The sequence below is a fragment of the Panthera onca genome, chromosome A2, assembly GCF_046562875.1.
Source record: "Panthera onca isolate mPanOnc1 chromosome A2, mPanOnc1 haplotype 2, whole genome shotgun sequence".
In the NCBI taxonomy this organism is placed as follows: Eukaryota; Metazoa; Chordata; class Mammalia; order Carnivora; family Felidae; genus Panthera; species Panthera onca.
The window spans coordinates 168,327,669-168,355,416 of NC_138340.1; the positions used below are offsets into that span (position 1 = coordinate 168,327,669).

General features: G+C 52.4%; 1 protein-coding gene and 1 long non-coding RNA gene across 5 annotated transcripts in view; one reads left to right on the top strand and one right to left on the bottom strand.

The window, feature by feature from the left end:
• The window catches only part of PTPRN2 (protein tyrosine phosphatase receptor type N2), an 812,735-nt gene that overhangs the window by 378,609 nt on the left and 406,378 nt on the right, over nt 1-27,748 (bottom strand). The window lies entirely within an intron of this gene.
• On the top strand, nt 137-1,137 carry LOC132679728 (uncharacterized). Its single transcript, XR_009610304.2, has 2 exons — nt 137-428; nt 917-1,137. It is a non-coding gene; the product is annotated as an uncharacterized LOC132679728 (long non-coding RNA).

A 27,748-nucleotide genomic window follows, 5' to 3' on the forward strand; every position in this document is an offset into this window, starting at 1 on the left:
TGTCTGTTACAGTTGTCTGACAGTCCCCATGTGAAACACTGGATAAAAGCATCTGTTCATCAGAGGTGGGAACTGAGATAAAAAGGTACAGAGCCTAGGATCCAGGGGGACAAGGTGGGGGGGGGGGGCGCGGGGAGGGAGAGGAGGGAAGGCGAGGGACGAGAAGGGAAACAGTCTGGCTAATGAAACGTCATTCACATCAGGGGACAAGCTCCACCCCCTCCCTCGTGGGTCTCGTGGACTGGCCGTTGGATGGAGCCTCGTCTACACAGCCCTTCCGCCTCGAAGCCTCTGCAGGATCCCCGCGCGGACGGCACGGTTTCCTTCGCTCTAGGGGTAATAACCTCTTCCAAGAACTTTTTTATTCAAGCCAAAACGCAGCAAATCGGAGGTCACCGATTTTTCTCCGAGGAAAACGATGCTTCTCTGTAAGGCACCGTCTGCCTGTTTTGAGTGTTCGGAAGAGGGGAAGGCGGAGAGGAGGCGGCTGGGCGGTGAGGCGCGGGAGGGGCTGTGTCGTGACGTTTCGACGCAGAGAAGGGGCAGGCCTCCCCGTGTCCCCAGCCGCGGCCCTCTCTGGCCTCTCGAGGGGGATGTGTGACCTCGCGGCGCTGCTCCCCTGGGCGCGCACACGGGGCGCTGGGGCAAGGCGCTCGGAAGGGCTGGGGGGTGGGGGGGGGGGGGTGGGCCGGAGACACAAAGGGAGATCCAGGCGCCGCGGCTGGGCCTCCTCCCCCCCCCCCCCCCACCCCGGGGCAGGGGGTCCCTGCGGCCCACCGCCTCTCTGAAGGTCATCAGGGACGGATCCCAGTGGACACACGCACCCCCATCACATCAGCAGACAGAATGGTTTCCGTGGCAACGCCTGGACAGAGCGATGCCTGCGTTCGGCATTAATTTAAAATATTTTCCCCAGCCTCCTTGGAGTCGGTTCTGTGAAACACAAGTGCTCCAAGGCGTCCCAATCTGCGGCGTCCTTTGAAATTCTATCCCGTGTGTGTTGGAGCTGAGCCAATTAACAGGAAGAGAATTGGGTGGATTGCAGAGAAGCTGGCAAGACTGTGTTTACCAATTAGTTTTTTTTATGATGCAAATGTCGCGCCGCATGCGGCAGGAATAAAAGCTAGCTATGCTGAATATGAAACTGTTAATTGCATTTTCGGAGACACAGCTACAAGGTGAAACTAATCATACAAATGATAACCGAGTCTCACCACCTACAGAGCTCGGCTATTGCACCTCCACTAATCTGTGTTAAAACAGCCCCATTCGCCTTTGCAGGAAAGGAAAACACAGCATTTGGTACATAGCCTTCCGTTTTAAAGAGAAAAAAGTGTGTATATGTGGGAAGCAATATAAAGGATAATTTCCACTTAAATCAGATCAATAATGTTAACAAACACTATGGCAAAGGGCAGGATGATGCTTCTTGGTGCTTCTTTGCTTTAAAATTATACAAGAATGTGTTTGCAAAGGAACACCGGCACATTCTGAAAACTAACTCAGAACAAGTGAGCTCCTTGAAGAAAAGGGTCGTGATAATTATGGACAGTTGATTTTCGCAACCAGGGCACATCAAACAGAGGCCATCTTCTGGTCGAGGGAGACCAGACATGTCCTAGGAGTCTCATTTACTTAGTGCCCAGGTGACTAGGAGGGGCACGGGGTGAGGACCTCTGTGGGGTGGGGGCACACTGGGTCCAGGCCACCCAGGGCCTCGGTCTCATTGCTGCGCTGAAGGAAAGACAGGAGCTGCCCGCTAACTCTGTACGTGAAGCGTCCAAGTCTGGGCCCACAGAAGCAGTTCTGGAAGGGGTGTGGTCACATCTGGGCTCAGGTTTGCTTTTAAAACGCCCCTTTAAGAGCTTATGTTCGTTTTCCCATTTCTGTATTAACTGCCCCAATTCTGCTTAAGTTCAAGTCAAAATGCACAGACAGTAATCAAGAAACCAACCAGCAGCGAAGAAGAGTGGGTGAGAGCAGCGACCCGTCCGTCCCTCAGTCAGGCCCGCGTCCTTGTGGGAGCCCTAACTGGGGGCTTCCATCGGAGGTGACGGGCGGACGACTAACCTGGCTTTGGGGACCCTCCCAGAGCACACAGGCATACCGAGTCATTGCCATGCACGCCGTGCACGTATGACGATCTGTCAATGGTGCCTCAATAAATGTGTCTCCTGCCTCACACTTCAGCTTACTCGGCTCTTTAAGACACTGGTTAAAAAGAGAACATCGGGCCACACCTGTGGAGCACACCCTGGCGTGCGTGGGTCTCCAGTGGCTTCTGGGGGAGACGTTGACTGCACTGCTTGACCCTCCTGACCCCTGAGCTGCAGACGCCCGGTGGGGCTGTGTCCCTCAGACCTTCCCCGTCCGTCCCCACACCCTCTTTTTCTTCCAGAATCAGCGGGCTTGGTGGAGGACAGGCGTCTGCCCGTGACTGAGGCCCACACTGGAGATGCAGTCGGCAGTCAAGGGGCTGGGATGGGACCCACGACCACTGTGGAGGTGAATCAGCGTGGCGTGGCGACTTCTGACGTGGCTGACGAGGTTCCCAAGCCCTGCCTGGCCAGCGTCCTGAGGATTGTGGGAGAAGCAGACACTCGAAGGGGATTAGGAGTGGAGACAGGCATGGGGGGAGGGGAGGGCGACTGTACAGACGCCAAGTCCAAGAGGAGGCCGCCGAGGACTGACGGTGAGTAGGCTCACTCTCAACACACAATTACCCTCCTTCCCCACCCTTGACCTCACTTCCTGCTGCGTCTTGGGGTGTGGGTGGCCATCGGTCTCGTTCTCCCCCTACCCTTCCACTGAGCCCAACTTCACGTGGAAGGCTTTTCCTCCATTGACATCTGGTCAATCAGCTCCTTTCTCTCACGGTAATTAAATTCGCTCTGCCAACCTAAAATAATTCTCTCCTTGGGATTGCCACACTGAAAATTCTTGGCGGTGGTTCTTCCCCGCCGCTGTCACCTCTTTGCTAAGGCAAATGCGCTTAGCTCATTTACACTTTCCTGGCAAAAAAAAAAAAAAAAAAATCCTCCAGCTTCTTAACTATTTCTGTGCTTTTCTCTAACTTTCCTCCAATTTGTTGACACCCTTCGGCTTCTCAGGTTTTAAACGCTTGTATTTGCTTTGTCAGAACACAGCAGGTGTTAGGGTAGAGCTGGATGGGATCCGTGCCACAGTAGTCACAACAGAAAACAAGTTTGAACAAACACCTTCCATGAAAACAGCAAGTAAGGGGGGAAATAAAGAGAGAAAGAAACCGAGATAATCGCCAGTGGACAAGACGAGAAACCTAACCAACGATGTTGGTCAAAGCCAAGTACGTGCATTAAAGAAAGAGAACGTTAGGAAGTGCTTGCGGGAAACCGGAGGACATATACTTGAAACTGATAGAGAAGGTCAACCCCCCGCCCCTACCCCAGTTCCTCGGTGGCGGGTCTTCAGAGGTTTTAAGTTAACACACACTCATTACACCGCTGTGGGTTCTGAACGCAAACCCTGGTCCTTAGACGTCATTTCAAGTTCCGTATTCTTGCTTCCCAAGGTGGTGGCTAATTTTTCATGTGAACTTTCAAAGGAATTGGGGTAGCCTTCGCCATTCAACTTGGTCACCGCGGCATGAAAACGGAGGCAAAATGTGCACGAGAGAGAACTATGTTGTAATCAGGGCTGAAAATAAAAGGGCATTTCCAGATAAATCACAATTTCATGTGAATAAGAAATAATTTTTTAAGATAAGTCTATTCTATGCAGAACCTGCCATTTGTGTGAAATTTAACTTAATTGGCGTCCTGTATTTTCATTTGCTAAATCTGGTGTCATGGGCTGAATCGTGTCCCCTGCCAACCCAAAATTCAAATGCTGAAGCCCTACACTCCGACATACCGGAACGTGACTGTACTTGGATATAGGGTCTCTGCAGAGGCGATTACGGTAAAATGAGGCGCTCAGAGCGGGCCCTGATCCGATCCGACTGGTGTCCTCGTGAGCCGAGGAGACGTGGACACACAGAGAAAAGACCACGTGAGGACAGAGAAGAGGGAGGCCCACACGCCAAGGAGAGTGGCCTCAGGACGAGCCAGTGCTGACAACGCTGTGATTTTGGACGCCCGGCCTTCCGAGTTGTGAGAAAACAAGTTGCTCTTGGTCGGTCCACCCAGTCTGGCATCCTGTTACCGCAGCCCTGGCAAACGCGTACTTCTGGTAACCTTATTTCCCATAAAACTTCATTTACGAGAGCAGGTGGCTGGTTCATGGGCCAGAATCTGCCAACCTCTGTTTTGAAGACGGTGTTGAAGCCCACGTGAGGTGATCTCGCCAGGTCCCCCGGAGGCCCGGGGAGGCCGGGGGTCTGTGCCCCCTGCCCTGGGCTGCGCACCACCACGCACGGCAGCCCCGCGGGGCGGACGGGTCCCGGGAAGCCCGGAGAAGCGCCGGCAGACCCCGCGAGGGGAGTGTGCTCTGGCACGAACGCGCGTGACGTGACGGCGGGGGCTCCCTCTCGCCCCGTGCTCACTCCACGGGTGGCGACGCGCTTCCCGTGCCGCCCCGAACCCTGCCGTCCTCACGGCACACCTCCTGTGCAAAGGCCTCTGTGGTGGGCCCTCAGGCGGGCGTGGTGTGAACCCAAGGAGCCCTCTCGCCTTCGTCCCATCGGCCCCTGAGGGCTTCAGTGAGCGGAGGGAGATGAAGCCCGCCTGCGAGGATCACCAAGGATTGGCACCCACGCCATCTGGCTTAAACGACTGTCACGGTTCAGATTTGCTTCCTGAGCACGCCCGGGGCAGGGATACTTACAAAAATAGGAAGAAAAAGTAGATCCACGGCCTGGACCTCAGGAGTGGTCTGGATGTTTGAAATCCTGACCCAGAGCTTTAGGTAGTAGGAGGCGAGGCCTTGGGGGCGATTAGGTCACGAGGATCGGGCTTCCTAAACGGGGCTGGCGCCCTTATGAGGAAGACCCCAGAGCGCCCTCTCCTGCCAGGTGAGGACACCGTGCCCCAGAAGAGGACCCTCGCCAGGCCACGCTGCACCCCGTTCTCAAGCGTCCGGCCTCCGGAACACGAGCCTGTGCCAATAAGCCACCCATCTGTGGGGCCGTTACAGCAACCGAGTGGCCTGAGACAGAGCCTCGGTCGTCGCAAGCAGAGTTCCCACCCCCGGACTGTCCAATATCTTTGCCACCGCAGGGAGCGGATCAGAGGAGCCCACGGGCGGGAGTCTGGGCCCCCTCCGCCCCCCGGCAACCCCCACCTGTGGCGGACACAGCCTCTTTACCAGGCATCGACGGAAAGTTACCGAGGGCCCCCTCCCCTAATAAGTGAGAAATACAGCACAAACCACACTGTGATAAACTGAGGTCCACCTGCCAAAGCAACGGCTGTCTTCTTGTGCCTCGTTATTGATGAACAGATTTTAAATACGCTCATCGCTGTGGAAAACTGTGCCCTGGTTCCTGAGGGCAGTTCTGACTCCCGTGTCCACGCCCGTGGCCCAGGCTGCTTGCAGATGCCTCGGAAGATCTCCTCTTCTTTGGATGTGTGCATTTTTTTTTTTTTAGTAACTAGCATTTCTTTTTACATTTCTCTTAAATTGTTGTACTTTGAGATGACCCAGGTAGAGCCTTTCAAGCGCACAGGCCCGTCTATCCCCCTACTCACGCACTGAGGACAGCAGGGTGGCTCTCTTCTCCGGGGTGCACCCCACCGCCCTGGATCCGCACCAATGGATCGGAGCATTTCCCAGGCTGGGGGTGAGCGCAGGCCTCCTCAGAGCTGGCGCTCGGGGGGATGTGCGTTCTTGGCCTGAGCCTGTCTTGGAACGCTCGGCGCCCCAACCTCCACTCGCCACCGTCTTCCCCAAGTCACTCCTGGCACTCCCACACGCGTGTGCACAGGCGCGCACACACGCACCCAGCAAGGCAGCTGGCGCTTCGTATCTGGCAGATGTAACCCACAGCTCCAAACAGAACAGCTGAACGCTCGCACCCAGTGGCATCTTCCGCTCCCCTTGGAGGGAAAGGGCCCTTCTCGTCTTTGCCAAAGCGCCCAAGTGCGCTCCCGCAAAGCCGGGCGGTGACGGGGTGCAGAACGCCTGCCGCCGCTCGGCACTGACAGACCCGCGGAGCCTGGTCGGGGGGCTCCGACTCGATCAGACTGGTCAGTCCGGGCAAATGACCGGTCAGTTCATTGAAAGGGACAGCTGACTACACGGAGCAGCCCGCCCGGCTGAGACACCCCATCGGCTCCGTGGTTTAAAGGTTTCTGGTGAAACATACGCCTCTGATGCTCTTTAGTTGCCGAAAGATTGCCAGTGGCCCTTGAAAAGGCCGTGAGGACAGGACTCGGACCAGCGTCCGAGCAGCACGCAGACACGCCCTGCAGGCTGCTTCCTGCCCACCAGCATCTGCGAGCCAGGCCAGACGTGCCTCCTCAGGCGGATGGCAGGAAGACGCCCGGGGGAGCGCCCGCCTGCGCCCTAAGGAGCGCCCGCCTGTGCCCCAGGGAGTGCCTGCCTGTGAAGCAGAGGCTAAGGAGACGGTGACAAGTGGGTAACAGGAGGGCAGATGTCCTCAGGACCACAAGGGGGATGAGACCTCTTGCAGGGTCGAGGGCTGAGGGGCCCCAGGGACCGATGCTCAGCGACCTGGCCGCTCTCTGCACGTTCACCCAGGTGACTTTCCACCGCTTCCTTCATTCCTGCCGCTGCACTTAGACAAACATTACACAGTAGGTGCTCAATAAACAACAGATGTTACCTACCAACAGAACGGGAACAGAGCAAGAACACAAAGCATTAGTGGGGTTTGGGCGCCACAGGGCACCTGCTCGCTCTGGTGGTGGCTGTGCGGCTTTGTGACTGTCCCATGAGACTACACGTCCTCCTCCCAGTCGGGGTGACAGGGTGTGCAGTGACATGCCCCCCAGGGATGCAGTTCAGGGCCCTGCGTCTGCGGGCAGGAGGAAAGACGCACCCAGCCCTGGGTGGGGAGGGCGACCTCTGCGTGCAACAGAGGTCCGGCAGTTCGCAGCCCAGAGGAGAAAGCCGCAATTCCAGAAGAGGCAGAGGCGCCCCACCCACCCCGCACTGAGAGTCGTCAGCCTGGCAGGTTGGTGTGCAGAACAGCAGTGCAACCGGCCACACCCTCACCTGCCCCCTTATCTGACACCTGCCCGAAGAATATTTTTAATATTTAAGAAACGCAGGCAAAGATCCTTAAGGTACAACATGCTTGGATTGGCTTTTGTTCTCAACCCTCCCTTGAGAGAGTGCACCAGCCGCTTACTCCCCCGCAGACCTCAAGGCCGCTAGTCCCCCGTGGCCACCGCACTGGGAGATGGTGTCAGACTTTCAGACACCGAACCGTGCAGCCTGCAGACCCGCGTGTCCAGTCCAGCTGCAAGAACACAACTTACACAGCAAGTGTGGGCATCAAATAACCTCACTTACGCTGAAGTGCACACACACTCAGAGCCATCGGGAGGACGATGGCCTGTGTGTCTGTGTCCCCTACTCAGATGACCAGGGCAACAGCAGCAAGTAAGATTCAGGGGCAGAAATGTAAAACACCGAACGAAAACTAAAGCGCTCAGAAAAGGCTTCGCGGTGTGGAGCGGGGGCTCTGTTCGGCACCTGACACACAGATCGGAAGGGCCAGGCCACACAGACTAGCGGCCCGGGCCAGACAGTGCAGAGGGTCCGTAGCTTCTTTCGACTGTCCGGGTCTCATTTTTGCCTTCAGTCCCCTTTGTAACAGAAGTAGCGGTTGTTACTGACAATTAGCATGGTCTTCAGAGGCAGTTGCATTCGGAAGGGAGCAGCCCTCTCTGAGCCCTGCTCGGCCGCTGCGTGAACGCAGCTGTTTCTATACGCCAAGCACCGTGCACGCTGGGGTCTGTCGTGGCGGCACAGACAGTGATTTAGAGGAACCAGAGGGCTCGGGAGGGGGGAAGAAGCTTAGCAGCCTCTCACATGCTTATGTGCTATTTAGACATCATGGTTTTATCCGGAGCAGCGCCTATTTAGGCAAAGTTACAGAATCCGTATCCCTGCTAATGATATATTTCCGCAAATACTAATTTGTAAGTAAAACGCAAGAGATTTTGGAATTCATACGTCCACAAATTAAGGGAAAGTGGCCTGGTCTGGTGAACGTCTCCTTTGAAGCCTGATATGTGACAGGAAGCCAACGGAGGAGGGTGAGCTGGTGAGCAGACGGGTGGGGCTGGGACTCCCCTCAGACCCGGGCAGGACAGGTTCCCCAGACAGGTCCTGCGGGACTGAGCTGCCGTGGCCCCTGGTTAAAGGCCAAGACTCTCCGACAGCTTAGTATTGATGAAAATCCCTTCATCACTCTTACTAAAAACCACAAACATAAACTTAGGTTCCCTTATGTTCACAGTTCTTACACCGCCATGAGCTAAAACAAATCTACAGTTAAAGACAAAACCAAGAGCCTATTTACCGTAAGCAGGTGTACGAGGATTGCAGGCCTGAAGAGGCAGCGAGATCACAAGTCACAGGGAGGATCACTGCCTGTTCTGTTCTTAACACCTGCCCTCACGTGGGCTGTCGGATGCTGTTGCCCACGGAACGCCCACCGACTCACACATGCAGCATGCTGGGATGAAGGTCGTGTCACGCGTCCATCTTGTAGACTCTGTCCCAGGTTTCTGCAAAGGGGCCCAACTGTCTTCCAGCGGGGCCCGTGCCACATGTAAGGAGCACCAGAAACCATGTGCACGGTGGGCGGGACGGATCGCTGCCACCACCAAGCCCCACATCCGTGAGCGCGGGCCACGTTACGACATGTGACAAACAGCCCCAGCGACGGCCACGGTCGTTACGCTTACGCTGATCCTTTTGACTTTCTGACCCAATCATCCGTGGAAACCAACTATTTTTACCCTCAAATATTCCCTGTGTCCGTCTGTCCACGGCTCCAGTTCCAGCGCTAGTCCAGGCTCGCATCTGTGCCCCCCCGGGGTCACTGGTCTCCCGCTATGGGTCTCCTGCCTGGCTTCTCCTTTTCTAGCCCCACCCTTCCCTTCTTCGCCCCCAAGACACCACAGAAGGGCCTCTGAAAATGGAATGCTCGTGGCGCTTCCCGGCACAGAACCTGCTGGTCGCTCCGTCTGCTCACCGGGTCACACAAACCTCACAGACACGGGGCACGAGGCGGGCGTGAGCAGGCCCCTCCCCACACGTGTGCTTCCTGCAGAAGTCACCCGCAAAGGCCCGTCCCAGCTCCTCGGCGCCTGGAGCACACGGGACCCCCTCTGACCCAACCCCGTCTCCACCGTTGAGACCTTCCTGAGCACCTCTGCACCCCCTCCCGGAAGGGCAGTCCTAATATTGTCCCCGGGGCCCCCACTGCAGCTGCGTTAACGTGGCCGCTCGGCCTTCTCCACCCATTTATCTAGTTAGCTTCCCTGTCCGGCTTCTGCCATGTGACGTCTGTGTGTTTAGCACTTACCTTGCGGGACCCACACTCAGGGGTTATGCTTTCAGGAGGGGCGATGTGGGTGACGGTGGTCTGCCGTCCATGGGCGCTCGTGCTTTCTGTCTCCACCGCCCCTCAACCAGACACGCCCGGGTCCCGGGTCCCTGAACAAGCGGTCTTCTGCCCCAACCACACCAAGGCGACGGAAGCGGGCCCTGGGAGGAAAACTCTTAGCTGGCGACCAGGACAGCTAATTACCGGGGGCCAGCAGCTGCCCCGTGGCTGCCACAGCACCACGAGACTGATCTGGGGTCACCAGACCCCATCTGAACTGCTCCTGGTCAGCCCTAGGGAGGCACACCACACTGCAGAGAAATGTGAGCATCGCAGAGTAGAAGGAACCTGAGAAGCCCGTTCATCAACTGACTCCACTTGAAAATAAGGAAGAGCAGGGGCGTCTGCGGGCTCAGTCTGTTCAGCATCCAACTCTTGGTCTCAGCTCAGGTCCTGATCGCAGGTTCATGAGTTCAAGCCCCACATTGGGCTCCATGCTGAGTGTGGAGTGTAGAGCCTACTTAAAAATAATAATGGAGGGGAACTCTATTAAAATGAAATTATGGGGCACTATTTCAACAAATAAAAGGTAAAAGGCCACGTGTTCACTAAACCTCAGCAGGATGGGGCGGGGGGTGTGCAAATGTGGAAAGTCTCTGAGGCTTTATGTGGCTGCCTCCACCCTGTCCCGCCTCCACCCCAGTGCAAGGACACCTGGGGTTCCCGGGACATGACACGAGAGCTGTCAGCCTTGCTTAAATTCTGAGTTTCAGAGGTGAGGAAACAGGTTCAGAAACTTTAACAAGAACTTTGGGACAGCTACAATGAGAACACACAGACTCCCTCATCACCATCTGGTGACTTCCTACCTGGCTAAGATCTCTCCCATTGCCTCCCTTGTGGTTGTCCCCATATTTCCACAGTTGTTTTGGTTACTCCCTAAAGCTTTCTTGTAAGTCAACCAGACACATTTTTTAAAAATAGTATTTTGAAACCAAGGTTGTGAAATGCGTTTCTCCAAAAAAGCAGATGATGCTGTTACTGTGAAATACATCATAAGTGACTGCAGCCCACAACACAAAAACCATAATTTCATTATTACACAGGAAATAAATCCTACACCAAGATAACCACCTAGGATGTCCTACCTCATCACCCAGGATGTCCTAACCATCTGAAATGTCCTAACCACCAGGGATGTCCTAACCATGAGGGATGTCCTAAACCACCAGGGATGTCCTAACCACCAGGGATGTCAACCATGAGGGATGTCCTAAGCACCAGGAATGTCCTAACTACCAGGGATGTCCTAACCATCTGGAATGTCCTAACCACCAGGGGTGTCCTAAACCACAAAGGATGTCCTAACCATGAGAGATGTCCTAACCACCAGCGATGTCCTAACTACCAGGGATGTCAACCATGAGGGATGTCCTAACCATGAGCGATGTCCTAACCACAAGGGATGTCCTAACCATGAGGGATGTCCTAAACCACCAGGAATATCCTAACTACCAGGATGTCCTAAACCACCAGGGATGTCAACCATGAGGGATGTCCTAACCACCAGGGATGTCCTAACCACCAGGAATGTCCTAAATACCAGGGATATCCTAACCACCAGGAAAGTCCTAACCACGAGGGATGTCCTAAACCACGAGGGATGTCCTAAACCACAAGGGATGTCCTAACCACTAGGAATGTCCTAACCACAAGGGATGTCCTAACCACCAGCGATGTCCTAACCACCAGCGATGTCCTAACCACCAGGGATGTCAACCATGAGGGATGTTCTAACCACCAGCGATGTCCTAACCACCAGGGATGTCAACCATGAGGGATGTCCTAAACCACCAGGGATGTCAACCATGAGGGATGTCCTAACCACCAGGAATGTCCTAACCATGAGGATGTCCTAACCACCAGGGATGTCTGTCCTAACCACCAGCGATGTCCTAACCACCAGGGATGTCCTAACCACGAGGGATGTCAACCATGAGGGATGTCCTAACCACCAGGGATGTCCTAACCACCAGCGATGTCCTAACCACCAGGGATGTCCTAACCACGAGGGATGTCAACCATGAGGGATGTCCTAACTACCAGGGATGTCCTAACCACCTGGAATGTCCTAACCACGAGGGATGTCCTAAACCACAAGGGATGTCCTAACCACCAGGGATGTCCTAACCGCCAGGGATGTCAACCATGAGGGATGTCCTAACCACCAGGGATGTCCTAACCACCCAGAGATGTCCTAACCACCCAGAGATATCTTAACCACACAAAGATGTCCTAAGCACTGAAGATGTCCTAATCACTAGAGTTGTCCTAACACCCTAGGAATGTTCTAGCTGCTAGGGATGTTCAGCACATACATAAGTCATCTAAAGAGTCAGATGTGACAGCACCCATAAAATCAGGAGGAGGTTGGTGTGGCCACGGTCAGGATGAAAACCTCCCATGCTGCCCTCTGTGCAGTAGACACCAGAGATTACATTTCTGAGCTGGTTAGATCCAGGGCAGCATCAAAAAGCCCCAACTTTCCTGCAGTCCTAAGATTGGAGGCTTCACTTATATTTTAAGTGTAAAATAAACAAAGAACATATCCAATTTGAGCTTCAGACAGAGAACATATTTAGAAATAACTAGTGTATCCAAAAAACATGGCTGAATGAAAGAGTCCATGTAGAACTAGAGACCCCTCCTTCCTCCCCGGGTTCGAGTCCCATCGTGCCAGCCGGTATGACCACCAGCTAGTTCCTCCCCGGGTTAGAATCCCATCAGACCAGCCAGTATAACCACCAGCTAGTTCCTCCCTGGGTTAGAATCCCATCGGACCAGCCGGTGTGGCCACCTGGTAACTCCTCCCCGGGTTCGAGTCCCATCGTGCCAGCCGGTATGACCACCAGCTACTTCCTCCTAGTGTTGCAGTCCCCAGGGCACCTGCTGGTGTGGCCATCTGCACTTCCCCATTGAATGTTAGGATCCCAGAACACCAGCTGGTCTGGCATCCCTCAGTCTCCTCCTAGTGTTGGAGTCCCCAGGACAACAGCTGGTCTCCCCACCCAGCCATCTTCTCTCCTGGTCAGATGAAAATTCTCTGAACCTTTCTACAGCTAATAACCCCATGAGAAGATCTGCCGTTACTGGGTTTTTTCCTGAAGTCTCTGGGGATCAGGTTTTGTTGGTACACTATTTTGAAGGAGTGAATCTTGCAAGACCTACATGAAAAAAAACAGGTGAAAAATCTGTTTGAGGGAGAAAGGAGGGGGCAAAAGAAGGAGGCAAAAAATCGAAAACTAAGAGAAGGGAAGAGGGAGCTGAAAGGGAGGCAGCACCAGGACCCATGGGTTCTTTGTCCCAAACCCTTGGAGAAAGCCGTTCTGACAAGAGAGAGAAGAAGAAAACAGGGAAGGAGACAGGAAAACAGAATACCAGCCCAGCCTACAAACAGAAGGAGACCATGAGGACTAGGATGGAAATTAAAACAAGAAAGAGAGAAGCGAGTTCAGTTAACCCGACTTTAACTACGGGACAAAAGACTGATGTTTTGCAAGGAAAAGACAATTTTGAACAGCAGCCTTGGGAGGAACGCCCCCCACTCGTGACGCACCGACGGAGGGGCCGTTCTGTCCCCAGAGCCGTGTGTCCGGCCCAAAGGCCGGCACCTGCGACGGAGACTGCCCTGCACGGAGCGAGGGGCAGTGGTCAGCCAGCAGACGCCAGCTTCGAGTGAGCACGCCGTAGGGCAGGAGTGCAAACACCACGAAAGGGGAGTGAGCACAGAGCATAAGAAGCAAGCCACATCTTCCTTTCTGTTTCAGGGACCAGGACCTCCGGAAGGGGCGAGGGCCACAGCCAGGCCACCACTGCAACAAAGACTGCCTGCTGAAAAGCAACGAACCTGGCGAAAACAGCCATCTTCACGTCCAAACCAGATCACTGGGCTGCTAACTCCATTAGTCGACCAGTCCTCACCTCTGAAGAGCACTCAGAAGTGCTCCAGCAGAGTGCTCGTCGACGACCTTGTCACAGCACTGCCCACCACGTCTCAGGAGGCAGATCACTGGTACCTACTGTCCTGCCTTCTCCGTGAGGGCTAATGACATGACTCTCCTCCTCGAGACAGCCCCCATGAGAACCCCAAGGAGACAGACAGACACATCTCTCAACATGAGAACTCCTAAATTCTGAAGGCTCCCTGTGGCCTCACAGAAAGATGCTGGGTCTTTATCCCCATTACCAGACACAGAGCTCCTAAAACCCTCGGGTCCCTTGAGTGATGAGGATGATAAGGGCATCTCTGTTCTGACAAGGTGACCTCAGGGACCCCTGATGGCTTTAGGGTAGAACTGGTCACCACAAGACAGAACCTTGATCAGAGGCCTCGAACTTCTAGCCCCAACCCTCACTCCAGGGTGGGGAAGGGGCTGGAGACTGAGTTAATAACCAATAGCTGATGATTTAAAAAAAATGTTTTAATGTTTATTTATTTTTGGGAGACAGAGAGACAGAGTCGGGGAGGGGCAGAGAGAGAGGGAGACACAGAATCCGAAGCAGGTTCCAGGCTCTGAGCCATCAGCACAGAACCGGACGCGGGGCTCGAACCCACGAAGCGCAGGATCATGACCTGGGGCAGAGTCGGACACTCAAGCGACTGAGCCTCCCAGGCGGTCCATCAATAATAGCCAATGATTTAATTAATCGTGCCATAGGAGTGGAGCCTCCGTAAAAACCTCTCAACGGCAGGGTTCAGAGAGCTTCCGGGTCGGGCAGCACCCGGAGGTGCGGGGCGGCTGGTGCACCTGCAGGGGGCAGGGAAGCTCTGCCCCCACCCCGACCCCTGGCCCGTGCGTCTCCTCCGTCCGGTGCTCCTGAGCTGGACCCTCTGTCACAGGCAGGTAATCTGGCAAGCGCACTGTTTCCCAGACTTCCGTGAGCCTCTCCAGCAAATCGCTGAGCCAGAGGAGGGCGTCCAGAGAACGTCCGAATTACAGCCAGCCGCTCAGAAGCAGGGGGGCCCGGACTTGCGGCTGCCATCTCAAATGCGGGATGGTCCCGTGGGACTGAGCCCTCCACGTGTGGGGCCTGTGTGAACTCCAGGCGGTGAGGGTCAGAGTGAATCGGTGCCACTGAAGTAGAGGTGGAGAAGCGGTATCGGACAGAGTGCCGCGTACAGCCGAGCGTGAAGACGAGACCCTCCGTGAGAAGAGAGGGGAGCGCGTGCCCAGCCCGACGTGCAGCCACCCTCAGCGAGCAGCTCCCTGTGTCCCCCCGCAGTTAGAAATAATCAGACCATGCATTTCTCCTCCCCACTCCCCCCAGAGCAGAAAAGCAGCTGATAAAAATGGGGGGAACGTTATATCTGTGAGCCTGAATTAATACACCGATTTCAAATATGACCAAAGACACGTAGAGATGTGAATGATGGGATCCTGAGTCACACCGGAAGAAACACTTCCCTGAACGCAGCAACACCCAGTGGGATTACGGCTGGAGGAGCCCACGGCGGCCGGCTCAGAGGTAGGACCTCCACGAGGCAATTCTACCTTCTAGTGGAGGCCAGCTCCTTTTTCACGGCAGACAGTACAGAAATTAATTCCCCAAGAGGCAAGTCACGTAAGCTGGACAGACTTGAGGAGCATGGGAGACACGTGAGAGACGGCGTCACTTGTGTCCCTCCTGTGGCTGCTGAGCCGGGCCCGAAGCCGCCGTTCCCGTCAACGTGCCTCCGCCGGGAAGCAGGACGCTTCCAGAAGTGATCAAGTTAAAATGAGGTCATCAGGGTGGGCCTAATGCAATATGACTAGTGTCCTCATAAAAACGGCAGACAGGGACACACAGGGAAGACGGCCGCGTGAAGACAGAGGCACACCGAGGAGACGCACCCACAAAAAAGACCCCAAGCACCACCAGCAGCATGAAAAGCTGGTGGAGTCTAGGAAGGACCCTCCCCTGAACGCTGCTGAACCCCTGGTTGCGGACTTCCAGGCTCCGGAACCGTGAGACCGTCCGCCGGGGCTGCGCTCGGCCCCCCAGGATGTCGCCCTGAGTCCCGTCCAGGTGCCCCCGGGAGCCCGGCCCAGCCTCTCAGCCCTCCTGACCCAGCACTGCCGTGCGGGCCGGCAGGGGGCGCCCCCAGGCTCTTCCCCAAGACCTTCTCGCGTTCTGGCTCGAAGTCTCTCTTTGCCACCTTGTGCTCACCAAACTGGAGATGGGAGAGAAGGAAATAACACCTTCAAGTAGTCTGCAACAGACACTGACGACCCACAGATAACGTCGAATTCGACAGGCCGCGGTGGAGGGGGCCGAAACGCCACAGCTCTGTCAGCCGGGCCGCTGCCGTCTTTAATACATTCCGGGTTTTCCAAAACTCAGTATCAGAACCACGTGTCTGTCCTAGCGGACTCTGTCTGATGACGGACCGCCTTGATCTTGGAGTGATGGAAACGTCAGTGCTGAGGCGATAAATTTCACATGACACCTGTCTGATTGTTTTCTGGCATTCCTGCACTTCCTGGGTTCCCTCAGTCGGCACTTGGGGTCTATTTTGCTTTCAAAGAAGGCCAGGTCTCACCAAAGGCAGAGCAACAAACAGCAAAAATGCAGGAATGCCCCTAATTTTCGCAAGATCATCATCTATAACCAGCGTGTCTGTGCCAAACGCTGTCACTCCACACAGTGAGAAGCCCTCTCAGCTGCCTTATGTTTCTCTTTAAAATAGAGACATATAGTGATAGTGCTTATTCAGGAATTGGGAAATTAATGCCTTTTCTGACTTTAGAAAAAGATACATGAAGGGCAAGCAAAGGAGATTTTCTATGAATAGTTTTCTCACGCCAACTTTCCAAAAGGTATTTTCATCTTCAGTGGATGTTACTATCCATTTGTTTAAAAAAGAAAAAAAGCAAAGGAAAAAGGTCAGGAGCCACTAAACAAAGTGACACATAAAGCCAGAAAACAATTTAAATCGTTCAGCAGGAAAGGGGGGCAGAAATCGGGAGGTGAGCTGTTTACCGTACGGTATTTAAAATGTGTTAATTATCGTCGGAGTAAAACTACAAAAGAGAGAGTCTGCTTTGAAGCTGGAGGCTCCGAAGGCCACAGAACCCTTTGAAGTCTCTCCGTTTCCTTTGTTTCCTACTCTTGATTCAGGAGGACGCTCCGAGCAGCCGGGCTCTCACTTTCAAGGGACCTTTGGCTGTTTTCTGCAGCACGATGAGCGGGAAGGTCTCCCGTTCCAGCCTTCGCGCCCACCCGTGAGCCCGGAGCCGGGGCCCCACGCGGAAGGGGCCTGTCTCCGCCCGCTGGCTCTGGACCAGCCCCCCACCCGGCTCCAGGGAGCAGAGTGTCTGTACTCAGGGCTCCACCCTGGGGCCTAGGACGACTTTGCGGGAAGAGCAGAGGCCAGTGGGAAGGGGAGGCCGGCGCTCTGATGAAGGTCGGGTACTCTCCTCCGGGACCACGGCAGTGAGGGTTCCATCCCCCCGTCCCTCCTGGGGCAGAGACGCTGCTCTCAGGTCTGCTCTGGTAGCTCTCGTGGCAGAGTGTGGTTTGACAGCCCACGCCCCACGGAAGCACCTGCTGTGCTGGCCTAGAGGGGACCCGGGGAGAGCCCAGGGCGCACTGTGGCAGACATCAGCCCTCGCCGCACTTTCACAGTGTGCGACCTCACCACCGTTCATGGGAAAAGTGGTCCCCATGGGACACACCCCAAGCTCAGGCAGGAAATCGCATTCTACGTACACATTAAATGATGAGGCCGTGTAACAGGTGACTTTTCTCAGCCCCAAGAAGGTGATAGCCGGCAACTTTTATAATCTGCTTATTTATATACGTATCAAATGTAGCTCTGTGTATCAATTAACCAAACGTTATATGTTAATTGTATCTTTCAAACAAGGCCCTGTAAGTGCCTACAGTTGCGAATATTTGCTAAAATAATCCTTCCAAAACTGTCTTTTGGACACTGGACAAGGCACACGGATCACTGACAAGTAGGGCCTGTCCTGTCCCTTAAACAGGTGGTAATCCCGTGGCTGATTTTCCCTGGAGAATCAGAAGCGTAGCAAGAATACTGGCACAACGCGGGGGCGCCTGGGTGGCTCAGTCGGTCGAGCATCCGACTTCGGCTCAGGTCATGATCTCACGGTTCATGAGTTGGAGCCCCGTGTCGGGCCCTGCGCTGACAGCTCAGCCTGGAGCCTGCTTCGGATTCTGTGTCTCTCCCTCTCTCCGCCCCTCCCCTGCTTGTACTCTCTCTGTGTCTCTCAAAAAAATGAAGAAATGTTAAAGAAAAAAATTTTTTTAAAAAAAGAATACTGGCAGGATGTAAAAGTCAAAGTTACAGGTGTCCAGGTGCTGAGGTCACCTCAAATCTAACTCAAGGAGCCGTAATTATTTCCAGGAAAATAGTAAAAACAGCAAGTCTCCAGTTCCATCACTGGGGGCACAGTGGCAAATCAGGCAACCCAATCAGCGTAGTGTATTTACCATCTCTGTTTAGGCCAGTTAAGCCGTAAGCACATTTGTGTATGTGCAGCTGTGTGGGTCTCAGAGCTAAAGTCCGGAGGGAGGCAGGGCCACGTCAGAGTACAGGAGGAGGGTCTCTAGTGAACAACCCTTCAGTCCGGAAACACGAATTCAAAAGTGGTAAAGGCAGCTTGTACAGAGCACACAGGGTGTACGCGGCATTGGGTGTGTGTCAGGAGTAGCTTGGGCCCGGTGAGGGTCAGACCGGGCAAGCTGAGGACAAAGGGCACTCCACACAGTGGACGCAGATTCACGGAGAACAGGCACGGGCAGGGCTCGCCCACCTGCCCCCACGGCGGAGCGAGACAGTGGGGCTGGGGGGACCACGCCCCGTGTGGAAGGGGGAACGGTGAGCGATCGTCTCCCGTGCTCTGCCACGAGGGGCTCCTGCGGGGTTGAGAGACATGAGCGGTCATCCTCATTGCTACGTCCTGCAGAGGAAGGAGACTTCTAGAAGCAGGGTTTCCGGATGTGTCCATCGGGTCGCTCACTGACGCGATCGGCCAACTACCACCTTCAGTGTTGTGGTCCAGGGAACAGGATTCTGGTCTGGAGGTGGGGACGGTTCTGGGCCAGAGGCAGGAGTCTGAGAGACAGGAGCCTCGGGGCCCTGGCCCCAGGCGGGCCCGGCGTGGGCTGGGAGCCCCGCGCTCACCTCTGGGGACGGAGGGAGGAGAGACAGCAGGGGCCAGAAAGTCAGCAGTTCAGTCCTGCCGGTGGTTTGCGCCTCGTCCCGCTTTTGTCCCCGTTCCTGGGAGGAAGCCTCTAAATCCCCAGGATTCCCGCTGGCGATAAGACAGTCTGTGCCATTCCCGGTGGCCCACAGCCACCTTGGACCTTGGACCACGCCTGGTGGCCGGTGCTAATGAGGCGGCTCGGGATAGGGGCTGACACTCCAGAGAGGCCAGTCGTGAGACGGAGGCTGAGCCACGCGGTGACAGCCTGACCCCTGGACACCGTGTTCACCCCCCAGCCACGGATCGATCGATCGTGCCCACGTAACGAAACCAATGAAGACTCTGGATGTCGGGTTCAGGTGACGTCCCCGGGGGCAGGACTCTGTGAGCCTTCCTGCGTCAACACTCTAGGAAAACGGTACGTCCTGGCTCCAGAGAGAGAGGACCCACCCAGACCTCATCCCGTGTGTCCCCTCCTTCAGTGGTCCCGGTTGGTAACAACACTGTGATCGTAGACAGAGCCTTCCTGCGTTCTGAGAGTCAGTCTAGTGCATTATCAAACCTGAGGGGAGACGTGGGAACCCCACATTTACAGGGCTGGTCAGGTGTGCAGAGGCCTGGGGACCCCCGTGCTTGCAGTGGATGTCTAAGCGAGGGCAGTCATGTGGGGGTGGCGTCCTCACCTGCCAAGTTTGGCAACTCTGGGTAGTTAGGGCCAGAATCGTACCCCAGCCCCTGCCGGGCTCCCATCTGTGATGTCTGGTGCGCAGACCGAGAGGCAGGGACCCAGAGACTCGGGGCAGGTGGTTGGATTCCTCGCCCCAGTACCGACACCCTCCTGAATAGAGCGAAGAGAGTCTGGGGTCACACCAGAGGCCGGGGGCTCTCGGGCGCTCTCGTGCTGGCAGCATTAAAGGCAGGCGTGGCTGCACAGGGCCGGTCAGTGTTCGGCAGCGTGGACGTCCACGGCCCTGGGGGCAGGCTGATGCGGGTACACACACAAACCCGCCTGCCAGTGAAAGTCCCACACAGGACTCTTGCCTGCTATCTAAGTTAAACACAATGCTATAATTGAAAGCGGGATCAATTAAGTAATTCTTCTTAAAACTATAGCTACTGTTTCTTTTGTACTGACTCAGAACACACAGCTTACCTGATACGTGTGAGTTCAGGAGAACGAGAAGTTAGAGATCAGACTGGAAAAATCTACGACATGCCACCGTCTTTATAAGCATCCGTGTGGCAAAATGTGTACTTTTAAATACTCTAATTTCATAATCAACAGGCACCCTACCTATAAGACTAGAGTCAAGAGGCCTCCAGACTGAGGCAAACACTAAAAACAACATGGACGCGGAACGCACGAATATGCCAAATACAACGTAACAGACAAAGATTCTGATCCACAACCAAGCCTGAAAGGGAGGGAAGTCCCCAGATGCCCTGACCAGAGAGATGCAGGCCGGAACAGCAAGTGTGCGCTGAGAGGCTGGGGTGGGTGGGGTGTGCCCGGGTTGAGAGTGCGGGTCCTGACATCGGCACGGAGGCACGAGGCCCAGGGGCAGTGAGCCGGGCAGACTCCCCACGGCCCCCGCTGTAGGAAACAGGTCAGAACAACCCGTTCGTCCCTACCGTCTCTTCTTCATGCTCTGGATGGAAACCAAAACATCTCCCGTGAGAAAGAGAAACCTAGAGTGTGTATCACACAGAGGTGTCACATCCTAATACGAGAAAATAGTCATATTCTTCGCATACTACTCCAACTGGAACCACTCCAACTAAAATCACTTTAAGGGAACATTTCCAACAATGAGGGTTTTTGGAACTTCCACATGATTCTCCTAAGAAAAAGAAAGTCATCAAAGATAAGCTCACAATAAAAAATTATAAATAATCCATAATGAAAAGGTTTTAGCAAAATTCAAAAGGATAAGGAAACAACAGAATTAACAGGATAGGAAATCAAGATGGTGTAATAATCTGAGAGAGACGCTAACAGCGAAAATTTAACGGAACGCAAAACAGTAAAGAGCACTGCAAACACACAAATGCCGGTTTCGTGAAGAGACGAGGACAGCAGGGAGACGGCCGTCACGATCATCACGAAAGGAAACAGTAGAAACAGTAATGTCGGGGATGAAGGGGGGACAAGGCAGCACACGCAAGGGTTCACAGATAACACCACCAAAACACAGACCTGACTGGAAAACCTCAACGAGGTGCCTGAGTTTTAGGAGGAAAACACCAAAAACGCCAAAAGTGAATTGAAAAGAATAGAGCCTGAGACCGGCATTAGTGGCCCTGCCCCTGCAGAAGCCCCGGGCCCAGCGGGCACACCCCTGCCTCCGGCAGGCGTCCACACCTGCAGATGTGACTTATTTTATGAGGTTAGTATCACCTTGCTACTAAAACTGGACAAGAAAAATAAGTGAATTTCAATTCTCAAAAAAATGCTATCAAACTGAATCCAACAAAGGAAAACAAAACTTCATGACCAAAAAGGGTCTGTCCCAGAAAGGCAAAAACCTACATCAGAAAATCAACGTGGGGCACTTGAATGGCGCAGTCGGTTGAGCGTCTGACTTGGGCTCAGGTCATGAGCTCACGGTTCGCGGGTTCGAGCCCCGTGTCGGGCTCTGTGCTGAGAGCTGGGAGTCTGGAGCCTGCTTCAGATTGTGTGTCTCCCTTTCTCTCTGGCCCTCCCTTGCTCACATGCTCTCTCTCTCTCAAAAATAAATAAACATTAAAAAAAAGAAAGAAAGAAAATCAATGTTATTTATTTTACTAAGAGATTAAAGGAAAGAAAACCCAAATAATATCTCAGAGATTCAAGAACAAGCATTTCACCCATTCAAAAATTTTTTTTAAGAAACTGCAAACTAATTTCCTTAATCCAATAAAGGTTATCTACTCAAGTCTTTCAGCAAAGATCATCCTTTGTCAAGATGAAATACTGAAAAATTTCTCTTCGAGTTTGACGAAAATACTGACACAACACTCCTTCTCTCTAACGGTACATAGAATCCTAGGTAGCTTTAAAAAAAGATACAGGGGATTTGAAGAGAAGAAAACAGTTTGAAGCTGTCAGCATGCTTTCCTACATACGGAATCTGTGACCGAGCAGTTACAACTACTACGAATTTTCTTCAGAGATGGAAGACATAAGGTGAAAGCAAAAAACAATGTGTCTTTACATGAGCAACAACCAATTACAAAATAATACTCACCTCTTCCTTCTCTCTTTTTAAGAAAGTTAAGCTGTTCACCATCTCTCCAGCTTTATGGAGATATAATCGAAATATGACATTGTGTAAACGTAAGACACACGATGCGAGGGTGTGATTCACTATCCACTGTGAAATGATCGCCACGTGAGATCAGTCAACGCATTTGTCACCTCACCCGGTTCCTGTTTTTGTGCGGTGAGAACATTTAAGATCTACCGCCTTTGCAATTTCCAAGCATATGACACAGGATTATTAACTATAGCCCCCACACTGTACACTAGGTCCCCCGAACTTATTAATTTTATAACCGGAAGTCTGTACCCTCTGGCCAACATCTCCCCATTCCCAGGTGCCCACCCAGCCCCCGGCAACCACCATTTTCCTCTGTTTTATGAGTTTGGACTTCTTAGATTCCACATATAAGTGAAAACACATCGTATTTATCCTTCTCTGCTTGACTTATTTCATCTAGCATAGTGCCTTCAAACTTCATTTATGTTGTTGCAAATGCCAGATTTCCTTTTTTACGGCCGAGTAATATTCCATTGTGTTTATACGCCACACGTATTTCTTTATCTGTCCACCCTTTAAACACACATTGAAGTTGCTTCCGTGTCTTGGCTGTTGTAAATACTGCTGTGATGAACACAGAGGTGAGCTGTCTCCTCAACGTGGGGGTTTTGCTTCTTTTGGATAAATACCCAGAATTGGGATTGGCTGGATCATATAGTAACTCTGTTTTTAAAATCCTGAAGAGCATCCATACTGTCTTCCATAATTATCGTACCAAATTAATTTGGCATTTTTAAATAACTAGAAATTAATTTAAAAAAATAGTCCATTCCCATGTTACAGTGCTTCAAAAATTTTAACAAAATATTTTAAGAATTTTCTATAAAAATAATAAACGTCATTGGACGACAAAGGAATAACTAAATAAGTGGTAATAAAAAACTCACTATACCATGTAGTGGATGGGAAACCCAATACTCTGCAAGTGCCAGCTCTGTCCAAACTAAGTTATATAATAAACAGAATTCCAGTTTAAAAAACTAACCTATCAAAATAAGTGAGGCAGAGAAAGATAAATATCATGATTTCAGTCTTATGTGGAATTTAAGAAACACAAAGGATGAATACAGGGGAAGGGAAGGAAAAATAAGATAAAAACAGGGACGCAAACATCAAAGCCTCTTAAATACGGAGAGCACACTGAGGGCCGCTGGAGAGGAGGTGGGGGTGGGGGGATGGGCTAGATGGGCGATGGGCATGAAGGGGGGCACGTGCTGGGATGAGCACTGGGTGTTGTTGTGTGTAAGAGATGAATCACTGGGTTCTACTCCTGACACGAACCCTAACTGTATGCTAACTAACCTGAATTTAAATAAATAAGTAAATAAATAAATAAAATCTCGCCTGTCTTCTTTATGAACTTGAGAAGCGTGGTATTGGAAAGACTGACAAATACAAGCAATGGAGTAGAACTGAGAAGCTAGGAAGACTGACACCTCCACGTGGGACTGGGGTGTACAAGAGATGTGACATCACAGAACAGATATGATGTCACGGGTTGGAGGAAGAGAGGATATTTAAACCGTCCAATGAAAGATGCCAGGACAGTTGACTAAGTAGAAAGAGATAACATTCCATCTTACAACAACAGCAAAAAAATCCAGACAGATTAAAGACTGAAATTCTAGAAAAGAATACTGGCGAACATTTTTGTGACATCACTGTAGAGAAAGATACCATGATGGAGATCCAAAAAACCCAAACTGTAAGGCAAATATTGATCAATTTGATAAGATTAACTTCTAAAAAATTCTGTGCAGTAAAAGATATCGTATACAAAGATAAAAGATAAGCTGTATCTTTATTTTTGTAACATACATAATTTACTGACAAAGAATATTCAAATATAATACCATACATTATACAATAAAATCTTATACTATATGTACTATGTGGCATTTACATACAAACTTACGGTGTTTATATACAAATATGTAATGCTTATAACATCTTATAAATACAAATGTATCTTCTCATTTATAGCATCATAAATGCTATACACACGTGCTCCACTCCAGCCCGCCTGCCTCATCCAGCGGAGAAGAGAGGCTGAGAAGCACACGTGAAGTCACAACCTAGGCGCACTGGTCACCAGAAGACTGAGACCTGATCACAGGACCACAAAACTTCCCCTCCCTCCACATCGATCACCCTTCTGTATAATAATGGGGAATTATAGCTGCTAGAGCTGCACAGCTCAGACCTTATTTTTAAACTCTCTAGGGAACCCCGAAGAAAACAGGAAACAAAGCAAGGACACCGGAGGGGACTCCAGCCTCTGACATCTACGGCCAAGCGCACAGTAAACAGCCCAACTCACAGCCAGGTAGACACGAGCCTCGTGCCAGAGGCCCATTGACCCATTATTTTGTCTGGAATATCACGTCTGGCTTTAAACAAAAAGTACAAGGCATGCTACCAGTCTGAAGAGACAAAGAAAACATCAGAATCAGACTCAGATATGGCAGAGATTTTGGAATTATTGGACCAGAAATTTAAAATAACTGTGATTAATGCCCTAAGAGCTCTATTGGAAAAAGTGGACAACTTGCAGCAACGAGTCATGTAAGCACAGAGACGGAAAATCGAAGAAAGAATTTTTTAAATGCTAGAAATCAAAAACACTGCAGCAGAAACGACGAACACCTCTGATGCACTCAAGGGCAAACCCGGGCGTGGTTGATGGGAGGGCCAGGGACCTTGAAGATATGTCAACAGAAACTCCTAAAGCTGCCTTGCACAGGGAGGAAAACTGACCCAGACGGAGCCGAACGCCCACGGGGGGGTAGGACGCGCTGTGAGAGGTGGCCGTACGTGCAGCGAGCCCGCCACAAGGAGAACAACGAAAGGGACAGAAGAAACATTTCGAATAGTAACAGCTGAGAAATTTCAAAACCAATGACAGACACTAAACCGCAGATCCAGGAAGCTCAGAGAGCACCAATCAGTATAAATGCACCCAGCGTCTACACTACGGCATCTCATATTCCAACTGCAGAAAATCAAAGACCAAGAGAATGTCTTGAACAAGTCAAAGGGAAAAGCTCCTAACCTACTGAGAAACAAAGGCAGAGCTCCATTTACTTTTTCAGAAACCACACAAGAAGAGAATGAAATTAAATATTTAAGGTGGAAAAGAAAAAACACACACCAACCTAGCAGTTCTGTATCCAGTGAAATTATCCTTCACAAGAAAGGAGAAATACTTGTACAGATAAACAAAAAATGAAGGATTCTGTCGACAGTTGGTCTACCTTGAAAGAAATGTGAAAAGAAGCTCTTCAGAGAGAAGGAAAACAACATAGGTGAGAATCGGATCTATAGAAAAGCTATGCAAATATCCAAGGAGAAGCATTCCAAGCTTTGGGAAGAGCCGTACAAAGGCCCTGGGGCAGGGTGGGGGCAGAGGAGTGGGGAGCTTGCTGGGAATGTTTCAGGAACAGCAGAAAAGCTGAGGTAATTGAAACAGACCTATTTGTTATTAAAGGAAGTTAAAAATAAGAATAAAGATACATTACCTGTATAAAAATTGGCTCCCCCCCTCCCCCAAGTAGTTCTCAATACCATTAATATACAGAAACAATCGAAAACTACACAGAGTCAACATTTATTCTGTTGGAAAACCTATGACCAAAGGGATATGTGGGCATTTAGGTTCAGGAAAAAGGCACTAAGTTATGTGGGTCTGGATCCTGTAAGGTCAGCCGTCCGTCTCCGCTAACTGCTGCAGCCATGCTGCCTCTTCCTGTAGCGCTCCCCTCACACGAATGACGAAGTCCGTGTTTGAAAAGACCGACTTGCTTCAAGCCACGTCTCCCGTACTAATTCGTGTATCTTGCAGAGCTCCTACTAATCTCACAGTTTTGAGTGCTTTGTGTATAGACAGCACCTGTATTAAGCCTTCAGGATCGACGTCAAAAGAGAGGTGTCTGTAGGGAAAGATGTAATTAAGGACACCAAGAGACCCTGAGGGGCACGCAGCTGTGACGCTCCCCTGCCGGCAACAGCACGCAGCCAGGAGGCACCGTCGCCAAAGCACCCAGGGTCTTCGCATCCAGAGACGTGACCGCGTGGATTTCCAAACTGTGGCACAAAGAAGCCAGGGAGGGAGACACAGGGCTGAGAAAGAAACCCCACGCCACGTGGTCAACTCGGTCCAGCACTCCTGCTGAGTGGCGAGTTCTGGTTAGCGATAAGCCACAAAGCCAAGCAAAACACGCCTCACAAGGGTGCGAGCTCAGGTACGCCAGGGCCATGGTTATGACCACGCCGTCCATGTGGCAGTCCAGGCAGGAATGACAACGGCGGAAGGAAATGAAAGATTCCCGTACTGGAAATAATCCCGAACATGAGGACACGATATTTCCACCTACGCCATGGCCCTTCACTGCCTCACCCCTGCACTGTCCACCACATGCTGCCTCGGTCAGTCCCTGAAGGCCGCTCCCGCCTCCTCAGTGAAAACACGGACAACGGGCCGCTACAGGTCCGTGGTTCCCTGCAGACCTCGGGCCGCGCTGATGGACACCCGCTGTCGGTGTGCCGGGGAGGAGAGTCTTGGCGCTCAGATTTGTGGCTGGCACAGCACTGGAAGACAGGCTTTATGAACTACCTATGAATATATTTATATTACGGTCGGTTATCGTCACTGAAAGGAAATCTCGCCACTGTGCTCATTTGTAAATTCCTTATGTCTACACACACACAAATACATATACATCCGTGAAGTTTCTGGAAGGCACGCAAATCGTCTGGCCACCCTATAGCAGTCAAGGGCAACGGAAGACAGGAGGAGGGTTAAATTCAAGGCCCCAGGGGGCTAAGATCACACGCTGTGTGAGGGGGAACCTCTCCTCTGATCTGTGTGAACAAATGCAGGGTGCTAATACCCTGTGTAGACCAGGCTGTGATCTTTACTAACGAGATTCCTCCTTGTTGATTCAGGGGGTCCCAGGTGCTAACGTGAGCAGCTACACTTGGCCTGGGGACGTGACCAGAACTTTCACCCTTGTCGCCTAAATTAAAAGGTTGCTAAGTTTTCCGACAAAAACGCTCATCGGCATAACCATGTCGCCCACAGCAAACTCCACGCAGGACAGGCAGCCTCTGGGTGGCACACACAGCCCAGGGAAGAAGGGTGTGACCTCGCCTCCTGGGCCACCCGCAGCAGAGACCGGTTGCCAGGCAGCAGAACGTGACATTTACGAACCTGCCCACGAAACTGCCCTAGATCCGACGGCACCCGAGCCGGCAAGCCTTCCTGCAACTGCGGACGATTCCAGAAGGCCCCACGACCGCCTTGGAAAGCCTGCGTCCCAGGAGGCGGATGGGCACTGCTGGCAGATGGGCATGGGTGAGCCCGCGTCACTGGGTCAGGGTGTCACCGGTACATAAAACCTGCAGGATGAACCTACTGTCGCTCACTCAGAACACCTGTGGGTCCCCTAACCCACGCAGCCCACGGTCCTGGACGCAGCGGGGGCACACGGCGCGGAGAGGGAAGAACACGGTCAGAGCACTGCAGGCAGGGACACGCTGGGCACCTGCAGCACATCTCACGTGTTCATAGTACATCGTGGCACCACTATTTTCATAACATTAATTAACTCTCAAAGCAACCCTGTGGGATGCTCGAGATCAGGAAATTTAAAGTAACTTTATCTGAGTTACATGATTCCCTGGCAGCCTTTGGTGAGTAACAGGCGACGGGAGAGAATTGCCACGTGGCGCTGTGG